This window comes from Lynx rufus, unplaced genomic scaffold (assembly GCF_022079265.1).
Source record: "Lynx rufus isolate CCGP_SWC_20201006 ecotype Redwood Valley unplaced genomic scaffold, mLynRuf1.p SCAF_5, whole genome shotgun sequence".
Classification (NCBI taxonomy): domain Eukaryota; kingdom Metazoa; phylum Chordata; class Mammalia; order Carnivora; family Felidae; genus Lynx; species Lynx rufus.
This window is the reverse complement of record NW_025814867.1, coordinates 54,923,965-54,948,422: the sequence shown is the minus strand read 5'-3', so window position 1 is coordinate 54,948,422 and position 24,458 is coordinate 54,923,965. Positions and strand designations below refer to the sequence as shown.

The 24,458-nt window shown below is 37.2% G+C and overlaps 1 non-coding gene and 1 pseudogene across 1 annotated transcript; one reads left to right on the top strand and one right to left on the bottom strand.

Annotated features, from left to right (window-relative positions):
• Positions 1-512: 512 nt before the first annotated feature.
• On the top strand, positions 513-644 carry LOC124527417 (small nucleolar RNA SNORA72). The gene has a single exon (XR_006965868.1). It is a non-coding gene; the product is annotated as a small nucleolar RNA SNORA72 (small nucleolar RNA).
• Positions 645-2,241: 1,597 nt separating this feature from the next.
• LOC124527166 (E3 ubiquitin-protein ligase FANCL-like) lies at positions 2,242-10,757 on the bottom strand (annotated as a pseudogene).
• Positions 10,758-24,458: the final 13,701 nt, after the last annotated feature.

The following is a 24,458-nucleotide window of genomic DNA, read 5'->3' as shown; positions in this document are numbered from 1 at the left end:
TCCTCTTCCTTTTCCCCTAAGGGAAAAGTTAGTTGCTTTTCCCCTAAGTTGCTTATAGCAGTAGCCTTCAAACCTCTTTGCGAGAATTCTTCAAAAGAATTTTTAAAAAACATTGTTGTACAATTTTAGGTAACCTAAAATTTTTCAGCATGAGCTTAAGGGGTTAAAGTTTGTGGCAATTATATATATTGACATTTTTAAATAAAATACATCATTCTTTTAAGTAAATTCACTACAAACTCAACAGTATAGTAATTTGAAAGCTACTAACATCCATTTAAAAATATATGAACAACCTCTCTCTATTTTTTAATTCCAGTGTAGTTAACATACAGTATTATAGTAAGTTTCAGGTGTACAATATAGTGATTCAACAATTCTATACATTATTCAGTGCTCATCACGGTAAGTGCACTCTTACTCTCCTTCACCTATTTTACCCAACCCCACCCCCACTGCCCATCTGGTAGCCATCAGTTTTGAACAAGCTCTTTTTCAAAAGTCAAAAGTTTCTGCAAATATTTTCGCTGTTCTGATTTTGCAATAATTCTTGCAGGCTAAACATTTGCTATATTAAGACCGTGCATGTGTCCCCAGACCTAGTTATTTCCCTAAGTCTGGTTTTATCAATGCTGGTGATAAACCAAGTCTGACTCATAAAATGAAACTTATGTAGGAGATGTCTCTGACTCTAGGCATTTGATCATCCTTGAAAATGAAAGCAAAGCAAGAGTAATAACTTTTGAAGATAACCACTGCTAATTTGATGATTACCGGTTGCCATTAAATGAATTATAAAACTAAAAAGTAATTAAAAAAATAAAAGTCAAAAGTTTTAGATCATTATTTTTCTCCTTGAATTCATATTTGCATTCAACTTCCTTCACAAAATTTTATCCTCACGTATTATATGTTTATGCTTGAGTGTCATATATTGACCATCATTTTCCTACTCTGTGTCACAAAACCACATATATATATTGAAATTAATGTTTTTAGATTCTCTGGAATACAAGACTCTAAGGTTAAAAAAATGTCTCCTAGAATGACTCAACCTTACAATTGTTAAATAAACACAATGACCAAAACAACATGCAAAAATACTTTGATGAAAAATAATAAATATAAAAATAAAAGATTTATTAGACATTCATCTCTTATTGAATTAGAGATTTTTAAACTATATAGCTATGGATTTATAGATGAAAAATATTCATTAGTAGAAGGAGACAGGGCACATCATCAATTATATTCAAATTTTTAAATCTCTATAGATTTTATTTCTGAGAAGTGCTATTCCTATTAATGAGTAGACAGGAATAGAATGAGTTTTGTTCTAGTGCTACCATTTCGTTCTTTGAATTCCTCCTGAGTTTTAATTTTTTTTAATTTTAATTGTTTTAATATTTATTTATTTTGAGAGACAGAAAGAGAGAGAGCACAAGCACAAGTAGAAGAGGGGCAGAGAGAAAAGGAGAGAGAATCTCAAGCAGACTCTGCACGGTCAGTGCAGAGCAGGATGTGGGGCTCGATCTCATGATCCGAGCTGAAATCAAGTGTCTAATGCTTAACCAACTGAGTTACCCAGTTGCCCCCTCCTGAGTTATTTTTTAAAAATCACATGGTATCTATCATGAAAAATAATTTTAAGAATCCAATAGCTGACAACACTGACAATTAGGTCCTCCTTCAACATTACTGCAAGCAAAGAATTACAGACCACTTGAGTTGCAAAGGACTTTTTAAACCCAATCATTAAAGTTACTCACTTTCTCATTTCTGGAAACTACACTTAAAATCTTAACCCATACTTACTAAATGACTATTAAGTATTCCTGTTTTTTTTTTAGAAATACCTTAGTTTTCAAGCTCTAATTGGACAGAAATGGTTCCCCATAAAACTGGAAATTTCACATTTTTTACTATTAACTAAAAACTATATTAATACAAAACTTCAATATTTGATAGTCTGAAAGTGCCTCAAAAAGGTAACAGATGTACGAAGAAATGGATACTGATATGACATTATATGCATGGATACTAGAATACACCTAGATTTCTCTTTATATACATACATAGTTTCATTTCCCTTTTTTTTCCTAAGCAATCTCCACTCCCAAAGTGGGGCTCGAACTCCCGACCCCAAGATCAAGAGTCACATATTCTACAGACTGAGCCATCCAGGCACCCCAAATGCAACTGTATTTAATGTCTGAAAATGATAGTTGGTAAGCATACATTTGACAGAATTAGAACAGCAAATCATCATTTGCAAAACAAGGAACTAATCTTGGTTGAATACAATATTTAACTTGGGGCATTACATCCTGACTCCATTTGGATAACACTTATCATAAATGCAGTTCCTAAGAGTACATTTTAATCTATTTTGTAAACATTAACAAATTTAATCTATTTTGTGCAAATTAACAACCAAATAAAAGAAAAATGTTGGGTTACTAGCAAAGCAGATCTAAAGAAAGCAATTTCAGCGAATGCTGTTAAATGCGTTACTCCTAAAAATTCATAACACATTCCTGTTAGTTAATATATATCTAATTAGTACCTTTTAGGAATAAATAAATGAATGGAGAAGTGGTTAATAAGTGACAGCCAGCAGACTTCACTTTAAGGAAAAATAAATACAGATATAGAGTAAACAATACTATTGTTAAATGTTAATGAAAATGATTCTTTTACCAGTCTAAATAAGTGTTTAACAAAAGATAAAATATGTACTCATCCCCAATTCATTTTATGAACCCCATCAAAATTTTACCAGTCTAGATACTCAGTAATTTAAGATCTCCATCTTGACACACATACAACTTCTATAACTGGTATAGAGGTCACAGACTTAGAATGTTCTACAGGATTTTGTCTTACAATTTCCCAGTTTACTCTTAGTGAGGAGACAAAGGCAGGATGTGTATTATTATGGGTTCACCATTCTTTTTCTCTTGACATTAGTATGTTTTGTTTTCTATTTTCTCTGAAGATACCAACTAAAATCTTTTTGGTAATTTCTAAAGTTTCTAGTTCTTCACAGAAATGTTACATTCGTATTTCAGGGTTTCCTCCCAGACATTTCCAAGGTTATTGGCTCACCACAATATGGACATTCACCAAAAATGATGTTAAAACTCTGTCTACTAGTCAGTAATCCTCTTAACCACTCATAGAAGAAAATTTGAAGCTGTCCACATTGGGAATTATGACACACTTGATTAGGAATGGCACTATCAAGTTGATAGGCATAACAGATCTCACAATCCATAGAAAAATCAGATTTTTCCAGGACACCATGAGCTGGAAAATCTATTTCTAAAACATTTTTCAAATTTTGTAACAATTTTCTGGATTCCACAAATGTATGTTTCCACATAGTTTAATTCCCAGAGATTTTACCATATGGTCAGCTCCAAGAAAGCAGCACTCAGGAAGTGCAGTAGGATGCTTCATGTCTACTTCTATATTTATTGAAGCATTATTCCTTAATGCAACTCTGCATGCTGTCATAGTCCATGTAGACTCTTCTGGCTCAAATACCCAAGTCTTCTCACTGATTTCATCCATAACACCCCAGAATGCCTTCAGTGATTCTGACACTGACAAAAAACTGACTTTGAATGTTTATTAAGGAGCTCTGTGGTGTCCAAGAAACATAAAATAAAACACCTATTCATCCTCAATATCTGTTCCTTTGCTTTGAAGATATAATATTGATCCAATTCTTAGAAGTAAAAATAAAATTTTTTGCTTCCTTTTTCTTGAATATTTGAAAAACATGCCACTGAGACATACACAAAGGCACAAGTGCATGAAGTTAATCACCAAGCTTCCCAAGAGTGGTATAAATGCAGAGAGCTTGCTTCTAAGCACATGGATATTTCTCGAATTGGTCTTGTCATATCTTGAGTGTACAAGTTAGACAGGGAAAAGAACCTTGTCATGGGTTTGTCACCCAGGAGAGATAAGGTGCCAGAGCCCCCGAATTTCCTGCTAATGGTCAAGGGATTCTCTCACAGAAAAATAATTCTTTTTAAAAGAGTCAGGGGATAAGAGGGACTAAGTCATTGAATGAAAATTGCCATTTCTCCTGTTTCTAATACTCCATTTCTAAAAAAAAATTTTTTTAATGTTTTACTTTTGAGAGAGAGAGAGAGAGAAAGCTGCAGAGGGGCACAGAGAGAGGGAGACACAGAATCCAAAGCAGGCTCCAGGCTCCAAGCTGTCAGCACAGAGCCTGACATGGGGCTCAAACTCATGAACCGTGAGATCATGACCTGAGCTGAAGTCGGATGCTTAACTGAGCCACCAGGTGCCCCATCTAATACTGTTTCTACTATTCTGTTTCTAATGTCATGGTTCACTCTCCACTGAAAAACACATGAGATAGCAAAAGACACAAAGCTTTCCTGTGGGTTATAAAGGTACCTTGATTAAAGAAAGCTTCTCTAACACCAATGACAATAGCCAAATTATGGAAAGAGCCCAAATGTCCATCAACTGATGAATGGATAAAGATGTGGTTTGTATATTCAATGGAATACTACTTGGCAATGAGAAAGAATGAAATCTTGCCATTTGCAACAATATGGATGGAACTGGAGAGTATTATGGTAAGTGAAATAAGTCAGAGAAACACAGATATCATACGTTTTCACTCATGTGGAATTTGAGAAACTTAACAGAAGACAATGAGGGAAGGAAAGGGGAAAAAATAGTTTCAGAGAGGGAGGCAAACCCATAAGAGACTCTTAAATACAGACAGCAAACTGAGGGTTGATGGGAAGGGCAGGGAAGAGGGGAAAATGGGTGATGGGCATTGAGGAGGGCACTTTTTGGGATGAGCAGTGGGTGTTGCATGGAAGCGATGAATCTTAAGAATCTACTCCCAAAGCCAAGAGCACACTGTATACACTGTATATTAGCTAACTTGACAATATATTATATTTAAAAAATAAAAAATAAAAATAAAAATAAAAATAAAAATAAATAAAATAAAATAAAAAAAATAAAATATAAAATAGTATAGCTTGTAGTTTGGTCCTTCTGAGGTTTTACTACCTGGTAGATGCAACATAGTAATAAGATCTGTGATGGGGGAAAGGTATAATTGTAAAGTAAGGAAAGTCTACTGTAAAGGAGGAGACAGGAAAGTCGGGAGAGGCAAGAGTCCTCTAACTCAAACACATCTTAGGCAAACCAATTACAAGAAAGACTCCATATTGAAGCTGAGTCTCCGGACATTGATGCTCTCAGAACTTTTCATGCTGGAGTGAGTACCCCTAGGAAGGTTTTATGTATCTCTAAATGTACTTGCACCCCAGTTTAAAAACCACCATTATTTAGCATGTGTTAGTGATGATTAAAATTTTCCAGCTAATTCATGGGCTGTAGAGTATCTAAGGGTATCTGACAGAACTGGAAGAGTAGGCATGCTCTAGGAAATCCTTGGCTTACAGGTGTATGGTCCTATGGTATTACCGCTAGATCAATAAAGGGACACAAGTTTATATCATTTTCTATTGGGAAGGGGTGGCTGCAATTTTGGGTGGGGGAACTGCATCATTCAGACATAGGAGAGCTTCAGATGTATGAAATGGGTTGATGGGCATAGTGGAGAAGACAGTTTTCAAAGTACTGTTCAGCTTATAATACCTTATGTTTCTTTGGAAACTTCCCTTGATACATAAGGTTCAGTACTCATCAATCATATCTATAATACACAAACGTGTGCCCCCAAGAATAGATAATCGATTCTGGGATTGATACCCAGCCTAAACTGAGCCAATTAAATCTTCCAAGGAATTTGAAATTTTGGACAAAAGTCACTCAGAACGTGAATTGTTAGACCTAAGTCACCTTAATGGCAGAATGCTTTAAAAAATACCTATTTCTTGAAGCTTCCTGATTTCTGACATTCCAGAGGTTAAGGTTTTCAGTAGTTCCTTATAATTCATGCAATAATACAGCATTCCTCTTAGTACCATTTTTAAAATTTAGGTAGTGCTACATAAATAAGTAGATCAATGAAACAGAATGGAATCCAGAAATAGATACAAATATGTATGAGAATTTAAAGTATTATAAAGGTAGGATTCTAGACATTAGTAGAGAAAAGAACTGTTCAATAAATGGTGTAGAGATAACCTCGTTCTTTTTACCAAGATAAATTTAAGATAGATCAAATATCTCAATGAAAAAAAAATTCATTAATTATGTCAGGAGGATTTTCCTGGTTTGTTTTCTTCCAAGATTTCATTCAAGGTATGATTTGGGAGGCTGCCTTTTGGGGAGTTATACAAATTTTGCAACTGAATTCATGCCGAGTGAAGATCTGGGGCCATGGATAGTTGATTGAAATTCATAGGCTATTGCTCTGATTTAGAAATTTGTTGGTAATGTGCTTCCATATTTTTTTATGTGTGTGGTTATCATTTACTTACTATCCCCTCTATTCTCCACCCCCCCCAATCCATAGCTAGCTCCAGACCATTTGGAAGTTAAAACTTTTTAAATCTATTCTTTGCTAGTGAGTTTGCTCCTTTTTCTAGTTGAAGATTCTTAGGAGAACACAGTAAGGTGTTCTGCTTTTACTGCAGCCACCAAATATTTAAAACAACTTCAGTCTGGGGCATAGAAGCATCTGGCCTTTTCAAGCTCCAAAATAGAGTGGTCATAATTTGGATTGCAGGCCACAATAGAAGGACCTTCCTGTATTTCCAGACTGAGTCACATTCAAGTTTGGTTACTGTTACTAATTTGGGGGTAGGGGGACAAACTACTTTATAGGTGGTGCTGCGTTTTTTCCAGGCACAAAATATCTGTTTGTCTGTCTTTTGGTGATGGTGGCAGCCACTGATGCTCAATGCTTAGATTCAATAATTCATTACGGATGGCCAAAAAAAGGTTGATATTCAAATTCTATTCTTTCTTCTTCAGCTATCTGATGGACTTCTTCCATAAAGAGAAAATTCACATCATCTACTATTTGATTACCTAGTGTTACAGTTTATACAGGAAAGGCAGGATAAATGCTTGGTTGTTTTCTCTTATTTATCAATTTTCAAAATAAAGAGTTGATTTCCAAGCATCCTTCAGTGATGACCAATTAATTTTTTGGATCAGGGTGAAATCATGGATTTAAATATATTTGGTGTGTTTTGTTCTTATTGTTCTTAGTGATACCCAAGTTATTCCATCTCTAGTCAGTAGGAGCCAGTGACAATACCATCAATGTGATGACTGGAGAGAGGTACAAAATCGCATATGCTCTCCACATTCTCATGCCACTTCTTTTTACAATTGTACTATATCTCCATTGTCAGAGCATTCAGCCATTACATGCTACATTCTCTGCCTTATATCTCTCACTTAGTCTTAGTTCCGCGTAGAAGTTAAATGCTTATCAAGTCATTTTATCAATGTCACTTTAAGTATTTTACTTATTTTAATCCCCCTTCTCCAGTAGACTCATTAAGAATACTATTCCCTGAGTTCTTATGCTGATGACAGCGTGTATGGATATAAAATTCTTGCCTCATATTTTCCTGCTTTGAGTATCTTAAATATATTACTTACTTTTCTTTAAGAATAAAGTGTTGATGTTGAAAAATGTAAAGACAATATTCCTTTCTTCCCTATATAAATGACTTGGGCTATTTCTCTAAGTACCTAAAGGAATTTTTATTTCTTTCCCTTTAAAGTCCAATAATTTCACTAGACTATATCTCAGTGATGGTCATTCTGGGTCAGCTTTATCAGATAAACTGAGTGCCCTCTCAATATTTCATTTTAATTCTCATTTCAGTGTCTCAAATTACAGATTTCAGGGTTTTTTTCTTTGTCAAGATTTTCCTCAGATATTACTAATTACATTGACCTTCTCTGCCTGTCTCACTGTTTATATTTTTTAAGTTTATTTATTTTATTTTGAGAGAGAGAGAGAGAGAGAGAGAGAGAGAGCTGGCATGCACGAGTGGGGAAGGGGCAGAGAGAGAGGGACAGAGAGAATCCCAAGCAGGCTCTGTACTGCCAGCCCAGAGCCTAAAGGAGGGCTCAATCCCATGAACCCATGAGATCATGACCTGAAGTCAAGAGTCAGACGCTTAACCGACTGAGCCACCCAGGTGCACTGTCTTATTGTTTTTTGACTCCTTTTCACCTCTCTCTCTTTGTGATTTTTAAAAATTTCCCTTCGTTTCATCTTCCATTGAGGCATTATTTTGTATTCTTTTTCTAGTTTTGATTTTGTTTCAGTTCTCCATTTCTATCTTAACACGTGAAAGTAATAAAAGTGGTATTTTATTAACAGATGTTTGTTCTATAAACTCAAATTTATGATACTTACCTAGCATGCAGACAATAAAAACAAAGGTGAACATAAAATTAGCAAACATAAAATTTTTAAACAGGGAGCTATGGCAAACAGCAGCAGTGTATCAACCTTATCACCCAGTTTATTTCTGTATTTTGTTTTAGTTACAAAGTATTAAGAAAACTTTGGTTAACAAAGATTGGTTTAAAAAGGCACCATTTGCAACAGTTCCCAATTTGCTTTACAATCTCAAGATATTCTTTAATTGAATAGAGGATATATACCTTTAATTATAATTTTTAAAGTTTATTTATTTTGAGAGAGACAGAGACAGTGTGAGTGGGGGAGGGGCAGACAGAGAGACAGAGAGAGAGAATCCCAAGCAGGTTCCATGCTGTCAGCAAAGAGTCCCAAGCAGGAACCGAACTCATGAAACCAGGAGATCAAGACCTGAGCCAAAACCAAGAGTCAGACACTTAACCGACTGAGCCACCCAGGCACCCCAATTAGAGGATATTAAATAGAGGATACAGAAGAAGCTGTATAATAAGGTCTACACAAAAATGCATTAATTTGATAGTAAATAATAATACATCTTGATAATCTCTAGTTTTTTGATATTAGGCATTGTGTAATATTGTTTTCAGCACATAATTTTTAAAGCTTAGATTAAAATTTAACTAAAGTATAACTGATATCCAATGTTGTATTAGTTTCAGATGTACAACATAATTATTAGACAATCCTATATATTATGTAATTCTCACCACAATAACCGTAATTAACCATTTGTCACCACACAGTTATTATAATATTATTGACTATACTCCCTATGCTATACTTTTATTTTTTTTTAATTTTTTTTTTAACATTTATTTATTTTTGGGACAGAGAGAGACAGAGCATGATCGGGGGAGGGGCAGAGAGAGAGGGAGACACAGAATCGGAAACAGGCTCCAGGCTCTGAGCCATCAGCCCAGAGCCTGACGCGGGGCTCGAACTCACGGACCGCAAGATCATGACTGAGCCGAAGTCGGCCGCTTAACCGACTGAGCCACCCAGGTGCTCCTATGCTATACTTTTCATTCCTTGTTTATTTATAACTGGAAGTTTGTACCTCTTAATACACTTCACCTATTTTGCCCTCTCTCTGCCTCCTACAGCTATTACCAATTTTTCTCTGTATTCGAGTCTGTTTGTTTTGGTTTTTTGTTTGTTCATTTGTTTTGTTGTTTTTGTTGTTGTTTTTAGATGCCACATATAAGTGAAATCATGTGGTATTTGTCTTTCTCTGCCTTATTTTACTCAGCATAATATGTGCTAGGTCCTTCCATATGGTTGCAAATGGCAAGATTTTATTCTTTTTTATGGCTGAGTAATATTCCATTGTATACACATACCACATCCTTATCCATTCATCTATTGATGGATACTTGTTTCCAAATCTTTTGTATCTGGCTATTGTAAATGATGTGTCAATAAACGTATGAATGCATATACTTTTTTGAACTAGTATTTTGTTTTCTTTAGGTAAATACCAAGCTGTGGAATAATTGGGTTATATGGTACTTCTCTTTTTAATTTTTTTGAGGAAAATCGATACTCTTTCCCACAGTGGCTGCACCAATTTACATCCCCACCAACAGTGTGCACAAGGGTTCTTTTTTCTCTACATCCTTACCAACACTTGTTAGTCCTTGTCTTTTTGACATTAGTCATCTGACTGGTTTGAGGTAATATCTCATTGTGGTTTAATTTGCATTTCCATGATGATTAGTGATGTTGAGCACTTTGTCGTGTCTGTTTACCATCTGTATGTCTTCTTTGGAAAAATGTCTATTCAGGCCCTCTGCCCATTTTTTAACCAGATTTTTTTAATGTTAAGTTGCGCAAGTTTTTTGTATAGTTTGGATGTTAACCCCTTATTGGATAGATAATTTGCAAATATGCCCTCCCATTAAGTAGGCTGCCTTTTCATTTTGTTCATTTCTTAATGATTTTAATTCTTTTCTGAGATCCATCATGTCAAATAAAACTTATTTGTTCTTTCATTTGTTATATCATTTTCTTTGTATTCTAGCTTGATTTGAGATATTATAGTTGTTAATCTGCTTTATGAGAATGTCCTTTGGGCAAGTTTTCATCATCTATAGGAATATTATTCTCCATTTCCTGAATTTTCATAGAATTTTATCTCCCTTTTCTGTTTCTTAATTTGTATGTCAAAGTAGTTTTCCTAAACTTTTAAAAAACAATGTTGTTTTGGATAACTTTTTAGAGTTTAACTTTCTATTTAAACCTTGATGATAAGTTTATATTAGAACATTATAACTCTAGAGTTCTCTTGTTTCAATGTTTTTTCTAAAGAAAAATTGGCAAGAATATGGCATGCTTACTTACATTTTGAAATTTGATTGTTCCTTTCTACCTCCATCGCACTATTAAGCTGAATGTTCTTTTACTTTGACCTTTGCTGCCTGTGTCCTGCTAAATTTGGATTCTATCCCCAGATGTTTCTCGTCCTTGAAGAGTTTTGTCCCTGAAGGGAGTTTTACTTAGAGAATGTATATGGACCATATCATCCTAGTCTTTGCAGATTTTCTTGAAACCCTTTACACTCCCCTCACAGAGAGACATGTAATATTGATTCTATCAAGGAAAGAAGAAAGAAAGATTAAGATACTAAACATGTAAATCTAAGATTAAAAAAAAGGAAGAAAGGGGTGCCCGGGTGGCTCAGCCAGTTAAGTGTCCGACTTCAACTCAGGTCATGATCTCAGTTTGTGAGTTTGAGCCTCTCATTGTGTTCTCTGCTATCAGCGTAGAGCCTGCTTCAGATCCACTGTCTCCCTCTCTTTCTGTCCCTCCTCTGTTCTCTCTCTCTCAAAAATAAATATATAAAAAAAAAAGTGAGAAAAATTCTCTGAGTAAAGTCCTTGTGTGGTTATTACAACAGCCATCTAACAAAAACAATTAAGAAATAAGAGAAATTCCCCAAAGTTTCATGTGGAAACACCGTACTGGTTAACACTTCTAAGTAACAGAAACCACCTCTAGCTGAAATTTAAACAAGATAATTTATCATAAAAACGCAGAGCTGATTCAAATGGTCCAAGAGTAGGAAGCAGCCAAGCCAGTAAGTCTTTCTTCCTCCACCCCCACCTCCACCCCTTAGCTTTCAAGTCAGCTTCAATCTCTGCATCTCCTTTTTTCCTCCTCTCTTACTACACACTGGTTTAGTCTACTTCCTGCTTCACAAGGCGGAAAGTGTCCGTTGATACCTGAGTTTCCAACTCCCCTGTTCCCAAAATAAGCCTAGAATTTCTAGTCTACATTCCAAAGGCCATCAGAGAGACTCTGATTGACCCAGCTTTGATTCAAGACTATGGCCAAGAGAGTGGGGGGGGGGGGGGGAGGGCAAGTTGGTAGAATAGAAGTGTCTCCACTGTGATCAAATGTTGGCATGGATTGAGCCTGAGGATAAGACAGAAGGGGGGCAAGGCAAGTGAAAAGAAGAGTCAGTTCCTGGAAAATAGGGGGCCAAACAGACAAAGCAGGTATGAAATCCATGTTTCTATTTTCATCAACATTAGCCATGTATATTTCACACATGACATCTACCTATAAAAAGTCAGGACTAAGAAAACCTGGTTCAAAAACTAGAAGAATGAATAAGAACTAGGAGATCTCTTTTCCTCCACTTCAACATACTTTCTGAAACAAAATCAAGACTGTGAGACATACAGGGGTGTCTGGATGGCTCAGTCGGTGAAGCATCCCACTTTGGCTCAGGTCATGATCTCGCAGTTTGGGAGTTCGAGCCCCACATAGGACTCTCTGCAGTTAGCACAGAGCCCGCTTTGAATCCTCTGTCCCCCCTTCTCTCTCTGCCTCTCTCTCTCAAAAATAAATAAATGTTAAAAAAAAAAAAAAAGACAGTGTATGTCTATACAGTTACTCCCTGGGAGGTTATGAGCAATAAAAACAACATAAAACAAAAACCCAACCTGAATTCTGAGTTTTAAAAAGGATATGCTTGCTGAGCACTGTTTTGCTACTTTTTAAGAAGCAAATTTAGATTTTTCAGTAAACTGAAAGTGATAGTACTATGAGCCTCTGAACTACTTTGTTTAAATGAAGATGGAGAGGTTAGCTACTTAACTTAATGTAAGCAAAATAGACCAAGTAAAATACATATTGTGGAAGCAAATACTTTTGAAACTTGGCTATGAGCCCCACTTGAGAAATATCAGCTATTTGAAATAATTTTGAAATAGTGAGAAAGTTTGAATCCACAAAAGAATACAAATTTTAGATCCTAGAAAATATATACTGTCAGCTGTCACTGAGTTTATTTATTGTTTTACTACTTTTTCATTTTTAAGATGAACAGAAAAATAAATCTTCTCAGCCTTTGGAAAGCAAATAATTTGAAGATAAATATCTCAATTCTTCTTTCATAGTCTTGATAAAGTCTTCTTAGGAAAGATGGATATTTCTCATAAATATCTATGGTACATAATTTTTTTTAAACAAATTTGAAGTTTAAAATACATACATGAGGGGCGCCTGGGTGGCGCAGTCGGTTAAGCGTCCGACTTCAGCCAGGTCACAATCTCGCGGTCCGTGAGTTCGAGCCCCGCGTCGGGCTCTGGGCTGATGGCTCAGAGCCTGGAGCCTGTTTCCGATTCTGTGTCTCCCTCTCTCTCTGCCCCTCCCCCGTTCATGCTCTGTCTCTCTCTGTCCCAAAAATAAATAAACGTTGAAAAAAAAAATTTAAAATACATACATGAATTAACACTGTATAAAATACAGTTACACGGTTAGACCTGAGGTGGGCTTCCGTTGTAGGAGAATCTCTCCAGATAATGAATTGTGTTTTCTCATTTTTGGTGAGGAAAGCTAGCATTTGCTTCACCATTTTCAAACCCAAAGAACCTTCCTGCAAATGTACCATGATGGTAAGGGATACTGATAACAGGGAAGGCTGTGCACCTGTGGGGGCAGGGAGTATGTGGGAAGCCTCTGTACTTTCCTTTCCGTTTTGCTGCTAACCTAAAACTGCTCTAAAAAATAAAGTCTTAAAAGAAAATCTTCATGATCTTTAAAATATCCTTTGAGTTTTCTCTCTTAGATATGTAGGTGCCAGTATCTAGTGTCCCTGATTGGTTGACTAAATTGTAAAGAAGGGGCAGATGTCTGGTAGGCCCACCAAGACTAACATCCAAATTTGCATCTGTACAACAAGCAGTGACAATTAAGCCATGCCTGCCGCCTGGCTAATCACAGTCATAAGACACTAGCAATTGTTAAATGCATCTCAGGTTCAGAGATGTTAAAATGCTAAATTAAAAAAAAATGCAGCTTAGAAGCAACATAATTATTTCAGATGCCTCTCTGATGAGAGAAGTCATTTGAGCTGAAGGCACTGAGCCATGCAAAAATCTGGGAGAACAGCATCTAGGCAAAGGGAACAGCAGGCACAAATGTCCAGTGGTAGGATGAACTTGGGTGTATTTAACAGAAGGAAAGAAGGACAGCATGACTAGGATAAAACAAGCCATGAACAAAGAGTACTGAGTCCAGTATCGAGGCTGGTTTCAAACAGGGCAAAATGAGATGCTGTCCAAGGGTGAACACCACATATTGGATATGTGTCTACATGCAATTATTGATGTCCTACATCTAAATATTGCTGAGGCAGCTACTTAACCAAAAACCTTTACTGAAGCTGAATATCACTGGATTTTGTTAAGGTTATCAATAATCAGGCTTTACAAAAGTCTCTGGGAGGCCCAAGCAGCTCAGGACTGAGACCACTCACCCGCTGGATTTGGACTTGGCTAGATAAAGATCACTTAGAATCACCATTGTGGTACAGATTCATCCTAATTCTCTGCACATATTTCTGCTGAATAGAAGTCAGAATTTGGGACCTCCTTGAAGTCGAGGACTCAAACAAATGACCCTGACCACTGGGTCTGCCACATGAGTTTTGCAGATAGTTCATATGCACCTGAGAGGATAATGTAGTACTACAATCCAGCCAAGTCCCACTAAACCTAGCTGTGAGTCCTGGGGCGGGGCTGGGCTGTGTCCACCAAAGGGGCTTTTTTTTTCTAATTTGCACATAGTCCCCATATGGGCTAGCTTTGGCCTACCCCAACTCCCCCCTCACCTTTCTGGATTTTGTAACTATTACAAACAACTAATACAAACAAACTACTTGCTTGTATAACACTTTCCAATTTTCACAGGGCTTTAATCTTATTCTCTTGTCACACAAGGCAATCTTCTTATCCCGATTTACAGAGAAGTGAACAAAGGATCAGCAAGACCATTTGGCTGGTCCAAGGTTTTCCCCTGAAGAGTGGCAGAATTGACTCTAAGTCACAGGTCTTCAGCTGGGGTCTCACTCTATATCCTGCTGCCTCAAGCATGATGATGGCGGGGAGGACCATAGTGCTGGCTGAACTGATGCTCCTGGCTTAGAATGCTGCAGGGGCCTTTCTAATCATGGAAAATGCTTCTCCATCCTTTTATTTTTCACACTCACTTTTCTGCTGGGCCAGCATTTCTCTCTCTTCTTCTCCTTGCCTTTGAAAACAGAACAGCTGCTATGACTGTGGTGATTTTATTTTAAAAGACAATCACCAATTTTTTCACTTCTCATGAATTTTATATTCTTCTCACAATTTGTTCATGATAGAGAAGATAAATGTGTTAAGGAAAGCAGCATAAAGATGACTTAATAGATTCAGATGTTCTTCTCTGAATAACTTGTCCTGGTATGTATAATTGTGGTACCATCATGGAGCACATCAGGCCACAGCGTCTTCCCAATGGTGTCAATCTCTTGAGGAAACCCCCTGCCCAGATCATGCTCATCTTTTCATGCCAGGCCTCCTTTTGGTGGAGATCTCAAAAGCCAAGGTTTTGGGGCGCCTGGGTGGCGCAGTCGGTTAAGCGTCCGACTTCAGCCAGGTCACGATCTCGCGGTCCGTGAGTTCGAGCCCCGCGTCGGGCTCTGGGCTGATGGCTCAGAGCCTGGAGCCTGTTTCCCATTCTGTGTCTCCCTCTCTCTCTGCCCCTCCCCCGTTCATGCTCTGTCTCTCTCTGTCGCAAAAATAAATAAACGTTGAAAAAAAAAATTTTAAAAAAAAGCCAAGGTTTGAATTCTTTCCAACTCATCCTAGAATCACTTCCTATGTCAGAGTTTGAGGAAACATCCATAACCAGCTTTTCTTAGGTTGTGAGTTCTCCCTTTTGCAGAAGGCAGGAACTCTCTCACTTTACTTCTCTTCCAAATTTTTTAATTCCAGAAGTCAGAATAATATTAAAGCAGTTGCTTCTGATGCATATGGAAATGGAAACAGGTGAGTGAGAAACTTTTTACCTGCTGACTACAAAGACAGAATAAAGACAGTGAAGTGAATTTTGAATACAGTTGAATTTATTCAATTTGACCATCCATTAAGCTAAGGTTGCCTCTGTGTCTTTATGTTAAAACAGCCTGTTTTTTAAAATGATGATGATAACAGGTAGAAAGTTTTTTTTTTTTATTTTGTTGTGCCTTTTTAACAATGTCCTTATTTGGCAAAATATGGTCACAAAGCTTTAAGAATGGAAGCTATTGTCCTAAGGTCTGTGATACAGAATGAACAAATTCTCACTGTGGAAGATACTTCCATTTTCCTCTCCTATGTGTTTCACCCTATGGCTAGACTGGCTCAGCAATTCTCAATCTATAATGGAAGCAACCTTCTCTGCCAAAAGTTACATGCAATTATTCTGAAAATAGAAACCATAAAGAACTTACATATCTATTACAAAGGAAATGGTTAAATATACCATAGAACTAGGGATATCATCCAGCAGTTAAAAGAATGAGGCTATTGTAAATGTATGACAGTTAAAGCTCTCCCTAACCAAGTATTTTATGAAAGAAGGAGTGTATTCATTATCTAGTGTATTAGTTGGAATCTCCAGAGAAATGGAATCAATAAATGTATATCCCCTAAATCTATTTACCTACATACCTACCTATCTCCCTCCCTCTCTCTCTCTCCATATACCATATATATATATATATATATATATATATATACACACACACACACACACACATATATATATACATATATATATATATATATATATATATATATATAAACGATTTATCATAAGGAATAGGTTCATGCAATTATGGAGGCTAAGAAGTCCGACATCTGCAAGTGGTAAACTTATGAAAAAATATTGTTTTCAAAATCACTGGGATTTCAGAATTATTGATAGGAGATTGTGGATCTATATAAGGGAAAGACAGAACCAATGAGTAATGGGTACACACTCCATTATTTAATTGATTTGTATAGAACTGATGCCCTTAGGAAAATATTTGTGTGTCTTTGCTAACTGGGGACATCGTCCTTATCACCCCTTTGTCCTATAGGGGAGAGGCAGCATTTTGCTCCTTACCACTGTCTCCTGGCTGGGACAAGCCCTTCCCTTAAACCCCCACCAGAGCTGAGATAGGTTGGCAGGGAAGCTTAGCAGACGTGGTCATTTCTTACTGCTCTTAGAAGTGGCTTCTCTCAAACATGCCACCACCAATGGAACCTTGCCTTGACTACCTCCCTGTTTGGCTCCCATCTATCTTGATGTCTCACGGTCCACATCATACTTCCAGCAAGGACTGAAAAGGAGATAAAAGTTCTTCCTCTCTAGTTCCTGTCCATCCTCCATCCCTAAATTTTGCACCCCAATAATTTACAACTACTAGTCACATGGATGATTGCCAGTAGAATTGTTTCCTTTCAAAAGAATCACCACCAAAGCAAGGCTATGGTCATCCTAAGCTCCACCCCCTCCCACACATCAGGATAATGATGACATAATGGCAGCCAACATCAGCATATTCTGGGTTATAGAATCTCAGTGGGCATATCCACAGTCCACTCTGTGCTACATTGGACCAAGTCCAGGTCACTTTTCCAAAGTTCCAAAGGTAGATCAGGTATGCTTAGCTCTCCTCCAGTTTTAGAGGTTCTGCTCCTAATTCTCTGCACATTACTCCACAAAGAACACATATACACACCTCCAGCAAAACAAACAGAGCACGGTCTAAATCCAAATATGGAAAGTTATCCTTTCTCCTGTGTTAGACACAAGTCTGCATGGTCTGGCTTTGCTAAAATACCACTCTTTGGCAAGACATACCAGTTTTACATTACAAGATAAAATATTTGGCTTAGCTTCTCAAACTAAACATCTCCATTCTGGTAGCCTCAGTTTCCCTCAAGAATTATACTTTTGTGCGTCTAGATGTTAAGAGCACTACAAAACAATACACAAAAAAGCGAAGGAACTCTCCTCTTCCACTGAAGATTACTGTTGAAGATCTTGTAAAAGAACTTCTCCCATTCCTGGGCTACTGCAAGTTTTAAAGATTAGGGTACAATCTCAATACATTGTTTTGTGTGTGTGTGTGTGTGTGTGTGTGTGTGTGTGTACTATATTGTAATTAATAAATAATCTGTGGGGTGATACATGATAATATGTGAATAACCCATTCCCCAATATCCTCAAAACTCTTTCACCCAATAATTTTAGCATCCTTTGATGATCCTTGCCTGAATTATTTCAATAGTGGTTGCAAATGGTGATTTTTCGAATTCTATATTTTTTCTACATTTATTAGCTAGCAGTCTTTGGAAGAAGAAAGCTTACCTCCACCGCCACCTTTATTTTGAGTGTCACTATGGACTAATGGGTTCCTTTCTGACTCAAGATGATATAATACATTATCATCATTATTCTTTTTGATGTTTAATTTATCACAAATTTGCACAGCAGGAAAAACTTTAAGGTAATTCCTGTATCTTTTTGACATGTCCCCATTAATTTCCAGCACTTCTTCATTCTTGTGCACAAGATGTTTCCAACTTACTGTGTATTTCCTGTATCCCAGACTTAAAATCAGCCATTTCCCCAAAAAACCTGGGTTCCTTTCAGTGGAGAACAGTATTTAGAAATCAGCATCTGTGTACAAGTTATGCCCAATGCTACTGGAATGTTATTGCTTCTAGTCCTTTTCAGGAGACAGGGCTAGGAAATACATTTTTTTTTTTATTTTAGAGAGAAAGTGAGAGCAGGGGAGGAGAGCAGAGGAAAGAAAGGAGGGAGGGAGAGGGAGAGAGAGCAAGAGACAAAGAGAGAGAGAGAGAGAGAGAGAGAAAGAGAGAGAGAGAGGATCTCAAGCAGTCTCCACACTCAGCACAGAACCCAATATGGGGCTCCATCCCATGACCCTGGGATCATGACCTGAGCCGAAATGGAAATGGACACAACCAACTGAACCACCCAGGCACCCCAGAAATAAAAATTTTTAAAGAAGCATAAGTTAATACTGATACTTGCAATTCAAATCAAATCTAATTTCAAAAAAAAAAAAAAAAAAAAAAAAAAAAAAAGCCAGGATTCTTCCTAACCTCCAATTGGTATCTCCCTTCTCCCATAGTGAGGAAAAATCTTCTGATTTCCAACAGTTTTCTTAACACATACAAAATAACTTGAGAATTTCTTCACTGATAGCACTATAAAAAACAAACCTAAAAAGAAAATGTCATTATTTATTCACAATTCTTTCTGTACTTAAAATACATTCTGTTAAGAGAGTAACTGTGCTCAAAAGCAAGTTGAATGAACTTTTTTTCCTGAGTTACAGTATCTAGATGATAGTTTCATTTGGGAGCTTCATTTGTAGCTGTGTTCAGTCTTAGGGTTTGCTTTCTAAATTTTTATTGATTTAATATGCAAAATATTTACAGTTTCAAAAGTCAAAACTACATAAAGAAGGAAGCTCAGAGAAGTTATACTCCTTTTCCAACATTTTCAGTAGTTTCTGGTTTATCCTTCTTCCATTACTTTTTAAAATAATATGCAAATATATGTCATCTTATTCCCCCCATAAGTCCGTGAATACAGAGTATCTTTCCACTTCTTTATGTCTTCTTTGATTTCTTTGAGCAATGTTTTATAGTTTCCAGTGTATGAGTCTTTTACCTCCTTGGTTAATTCTAAGTGTTTTATTCTTCCTGATGCTATTGTAAATGGAATTGTTTTTAATTTCCTATTTAGATTGTTCATTGTTAAATATTTCCCTTATTATAGGAAGGTTGACCATCTTTTCATACATTTAGGGGCTATTTGTATTTCTTCTTTGGTGGAACTCTCTGTTTTCATCTTCTACTAATTTTTCTGTTGTGTTGTTGGTGTTTGCCTTCTCAGTTTTTAGGAGCTCTTTAAATATTACTAACATCATCCCTCTGGAGAGGGGCTTGAATTACACAGGTGTATGCATTTGTCAGAAATCAGCGAATGTACACTTAAGTTTTGTGTGTTCATTGTATTTAAATTTTATATCAGAAGAAAGTCAGACTTGGGTGACTGATAAATGGAGCTGCTTTTGACCAAATCAGGTATCTGGAGAATAAAAAGATTTTATGAGGTTAACTTGGACATGTTAAATTTGAGGTACTCTGGGACGTCTGCTCCCCAGTTTCCTCACCTGCCAAATGCAGACAGTGATAGTTTCCATCCCACTGATATATTAACAATCAACTCATACAGTATGTGTGAATACATTTTGTTAATGTTTAAGTGTCATATTCATGTCACATTATATCAGCCCTGCATGTATCCATAGCCTGATGAAAGGACACAGAGGAGAGACTGAAATATTGTCTGCGTTTGCACAAAAGCAGCACCATCCATCTAGTTCAGTAAGACAGGAGACGCTGGAGGAAGATGCTGAAGAGAATGAAAAATGTGGATAGTCAAGTAAGAAATATAAGATAACAAATCATCAATTAGAAATAGACCCCAGCTGCTTCTAAACATAATAAACTGTCAAAGCTTTCCATCAAGTAGAAGAAGAGTTACAATGAGATTTGGGAGAAAACACATATTAAAAAATTCAACTGAGCAATTAGTAGCAGCATTTACTGTAGATTAGAAACCCTCTACAGAATCACTTCTGCCTTAGAAAATACATAACTAACGTATATTACAAACTGTTGCTACTGTTCAATTTTCATCTGCAAATTTAAAGTTAAAATATAATATGTCTTTAAAGGTGATTGCTAGTTCAAACTTACCATTAAGGAGACTGCTTCCTAACTCTTGATTATGTTTGGAAAGCATCTGGGAAGTTTAAACATCTGATTGGTTAGACAGTATTTGGGTGTGAAATGCAATTCTTTGATGCATGCTGTTCTTCTAGAATTTATAGGTAGTGCTGCATTCTTAAATTTGTTTTGCTTTTGTGAAGTAAGCAAATTACTTGACTTTAAACCTCAGTAAAACTATTCAATTAAATGCAAAACACAGCTATTGAAGATATATCACAGCCAGGCGGGTGGGGGGGGGGGAGGGTGTCGTCACTTCCCTCAGGGAGCGGATAATCTGGAGGCTGAGACACCTCTAAACAAGTACTGAGGAAAGTGAGTGAGTGCCCACAGAATCAGAAACCAGCTGGCAAGTATAAAAGCATAGTATATATATATATATATATATATATATATATATATATATATATAAAAAAGTATAAAAGTGTGAGATGTCAATCTAATGTCAAGGTCATCACTGCCCTTGATCTCCCTTGGTGGGGCACACAGTACAAGTCTGCCAATTAGTTCAGCTAGCTGTAGTCACAGGATCTGCAGTAACTCCCATAGAGAGCGAGAGACTATTTGCCCAACTCTTGAATCTGAGTTGGTCCCTGGGTTTCCTTTGATCAACAGAATATGGCATATGTGACCTTGCTTGACTCCCAAGGCTATGCCTTAACAAGGCTGCCAGCTTCCACCCCCACTATCTTAGTTGCTGCCCAAAGATGGACAATGTAGCCTGTGAAGGAGAGGCCACACCCTCCTCTCTATGAAAGAATCCTCCGGAAGAACTGTGGCCCTCAATGGATAGCATCACCAACAGGCACTTTGGACCTTCAGCTCAGCTTACTCTCTAGCTCAGGGTTTGGAAAACTACAGTTAAGGGCCAAATCTGGCCCTCAGCCTGTTTTTATGTTGGGCCCTTGAGCTAAAGACTAGCTTTTGCTTTTCAAAGGTGTGTAAAGAATGAAATAAATAAGTACCAATGAATAATATGCAACAGAGACAGAGCCTAAAATATGTGTTACTGGCCCTTTACAGAAAGTGTTGCTAATCCCTGCTACAGCTGAACATAACTGTATAAACCCAAACAAAACCACAAAGGAACCATTCAAGCAACTCTCAGAATTGTGAGAAATATTAAAGGGATATTTGTAATACATGGGATAGTTTGCTCTACTGCAATGGATAAATGAATCACAAGAAGCTAAATGCTACACAGTGAACAAGGAGACTGCCTCAAAGGAAATACTCTTAAAGGTTTTGGACTTTTTCTTCTCACTAATTTAGGATTTCTTGTCCCAATCTGCTGTCCATGGCTCTGTTTTGCATTCTAGAGAGGTTTTGGCAGTACACATACATACTATTCATGGGACATTCAAAACAGTTTTTTAATTTTTATTTTTTAGAGAGAGAGTGTGTGCATGACTTGGGGAGAGAGGAAGAGGGAGAGAGAGAATCTTAAGCATGCTCCACACTCACAATGGAGCGTGACAGGGGGGCTCAGTCCCACAACCCTGGGATCATGACCTGAACCCAAATCAAGAGTGCGAGGCTCAGCCAACTAAGCCACCCAGGTGCCCCCAGAACATTTATTTTAAAAAAAATTTTTAAAGTTTATTTATTGGGGTAGGGGGGGAGGACAGAGAGAGAATCCCAAGCAGGCTCCATGATGTCAGCACAGAGCCCAACGCCGGGCTCAGTCTCACGAACCAGGAGATCATGACCTGAGCATCAAGAGTAGGATGCTTGACTGACTGAGCCACCCAGGCTCCCCCTGGTGCACCCCAAAACATTTTAAAAACAAGTACTGGACTACAACTTTTCTAAAATAAAAACATAGTTTTTGTAAGATGTAATATCCACGTCCTAATACATCCTTCCAGATACAAAGGTCTTTTTTTTTCCTCCATAGATTAACCTGTTTGCAGTGGAGCCTGCCTAGTTGTGTTATCAATGGACCTCCTTTACTTAGTGAGGTAAATTGTCAGCCAAGGTGGGGTGAAGAATGGCTGTGATAAAGGCATCAGCAAGCAGCAATCACTTTACCCTTTGCAAAGGGCACGGTTACCTCCCAGAGCCGGAACCAGGAAAAGAATCACAACAATGATTTAGATCTGAATATGCATTAAGCCTAAATATTCATTCATTCCCCTATTACTATCTAAATACAATTTTATTGTGCACCCATTTTTTGTACACCCATTTTTGTCTCCTATATTCACCTATGTTATTTTCAGGGAACCTTCAAATTACCACAAATGATTTTTAAATGCATATTTCACTCCTCTATTCTTTCCCTTTAGCCCACAAAAGGCTTTCATAAGGAAGCAGCAGTTGAACCAAAGAATCTGTAAACTAAAAGAAATGGTGGGCCATATTTATAGTCAGTGCAAATTGGGGATGGGGAGTTATGACTAGGGTCAAAGTAAAACAGATGACCCAGCCCTACCAGATTTTGAGCAAAGGACTAATATGATCAATACTACACATCTGAATTTGCATTTGGCTTAGATCAGTGTGGTAGCTCCTTTCCAAATATGTCCCTCCTCCCCGACACTGATCCTCATCTCCTGGTAATTGTGACCTGTCTGATCTCCTCCCCTCGAATCTTGAATAGTCCTATACTTGCTTTTGACCAACAGCATGTGGCAAAAATGATGCTACATAACTTACAAGGCTCATTTTTGCCTTCCAGCTTCTGTCTTGGGACTCTTAGTATGCTGATGAAATTCCGATCAACTGTCAGGGGTAAAAGCAGACACTAACTTGCTGATACAACTGAAAATCACTGACACAACTCACTGACTTAGACTAACTTACTAAAAATTGTCCTCTTTTGACAAGTGGGGATATAGGCCGTCTGTTTAAAACTCTCCGTTTGTCTGTGGAATAGATGATGCCCTTTGGGACTTCTCTTGTGGAAGCTGAAGTGGCCATTGTTATATAGCGCAAACTGGACATAGCTCTTGCCCAGCTCAGCTTATGAACTTAAAATGGATGAGCTCACACCCTCAGATATTTATATGAGCCGGAGACCAGAGCGCAACAGGCAGAGATTACACAGTGCATTACATACCCTTGATCCATTTCTATTATTAGAACAGAGCTGGTAGGACAGATAAGGCATGCCCAGGTAAATATAGGAAATGCCTCCCAGATTTTATAAAATCTTAAAACATACATCACAAGACCTGTAGGAAGCATCAGTGCTTTTACCAGAATTATCCACAGGAACTCTAAAGTGGCCCAAACTCTAAAGAGACCAGAATTTTACTATTCTTTGAATAAAGCTAGTATTTCATTCAATGAAGGTGATCTGAGGTAGCAAGAACCAGAATGAACCAGAAGATTACTCTACCCACCCAGGCAATGGATTTCTAACCAGTGTTCTCCTTGCAGGAATCTAAGACTTTCTCCTACAAAGAGTTTCAAAGCCTCTACCCTCTCAGATTACCTATTAACCACAAAAGGGAAAGTAGACTTTGTAATGGACCATACAGAGAAATCTAAGGACAATTCAGATTTCAGTTATTGATACTGGAACAACCTATTATATATTTAAAAATTAATGTGTTTAATATTTAATACTATGTTCTTCTTGATAAGGAACAGTATGAATAGCACCTCCTAAAGTCCGGATTCTTGACATCTAATCAAACCTCTTGATCCTCCTTCTAGGGAGTTAGAGAAAAGGTTAAAGGACATCAGAAGGGGAAAAAAAGGTCTAACAAATGGAGAACGTAGAACTCTCTACAAGGTAACTGGCCTAGACTCTCCAAAAAGTTAATGCCAAGAAAACAAAAAACGTGAGGGGGATTGTTCTGCACTAAAAGAGACACATATAACAAATGCAATGTATACATGTTCATTGTACTATCTTTCTACAAAACCAATATACAACACATCTTTTGACAACTGGAGAAATTTGTATATGGGCTAGATATTAGGTTATATTATCAAAT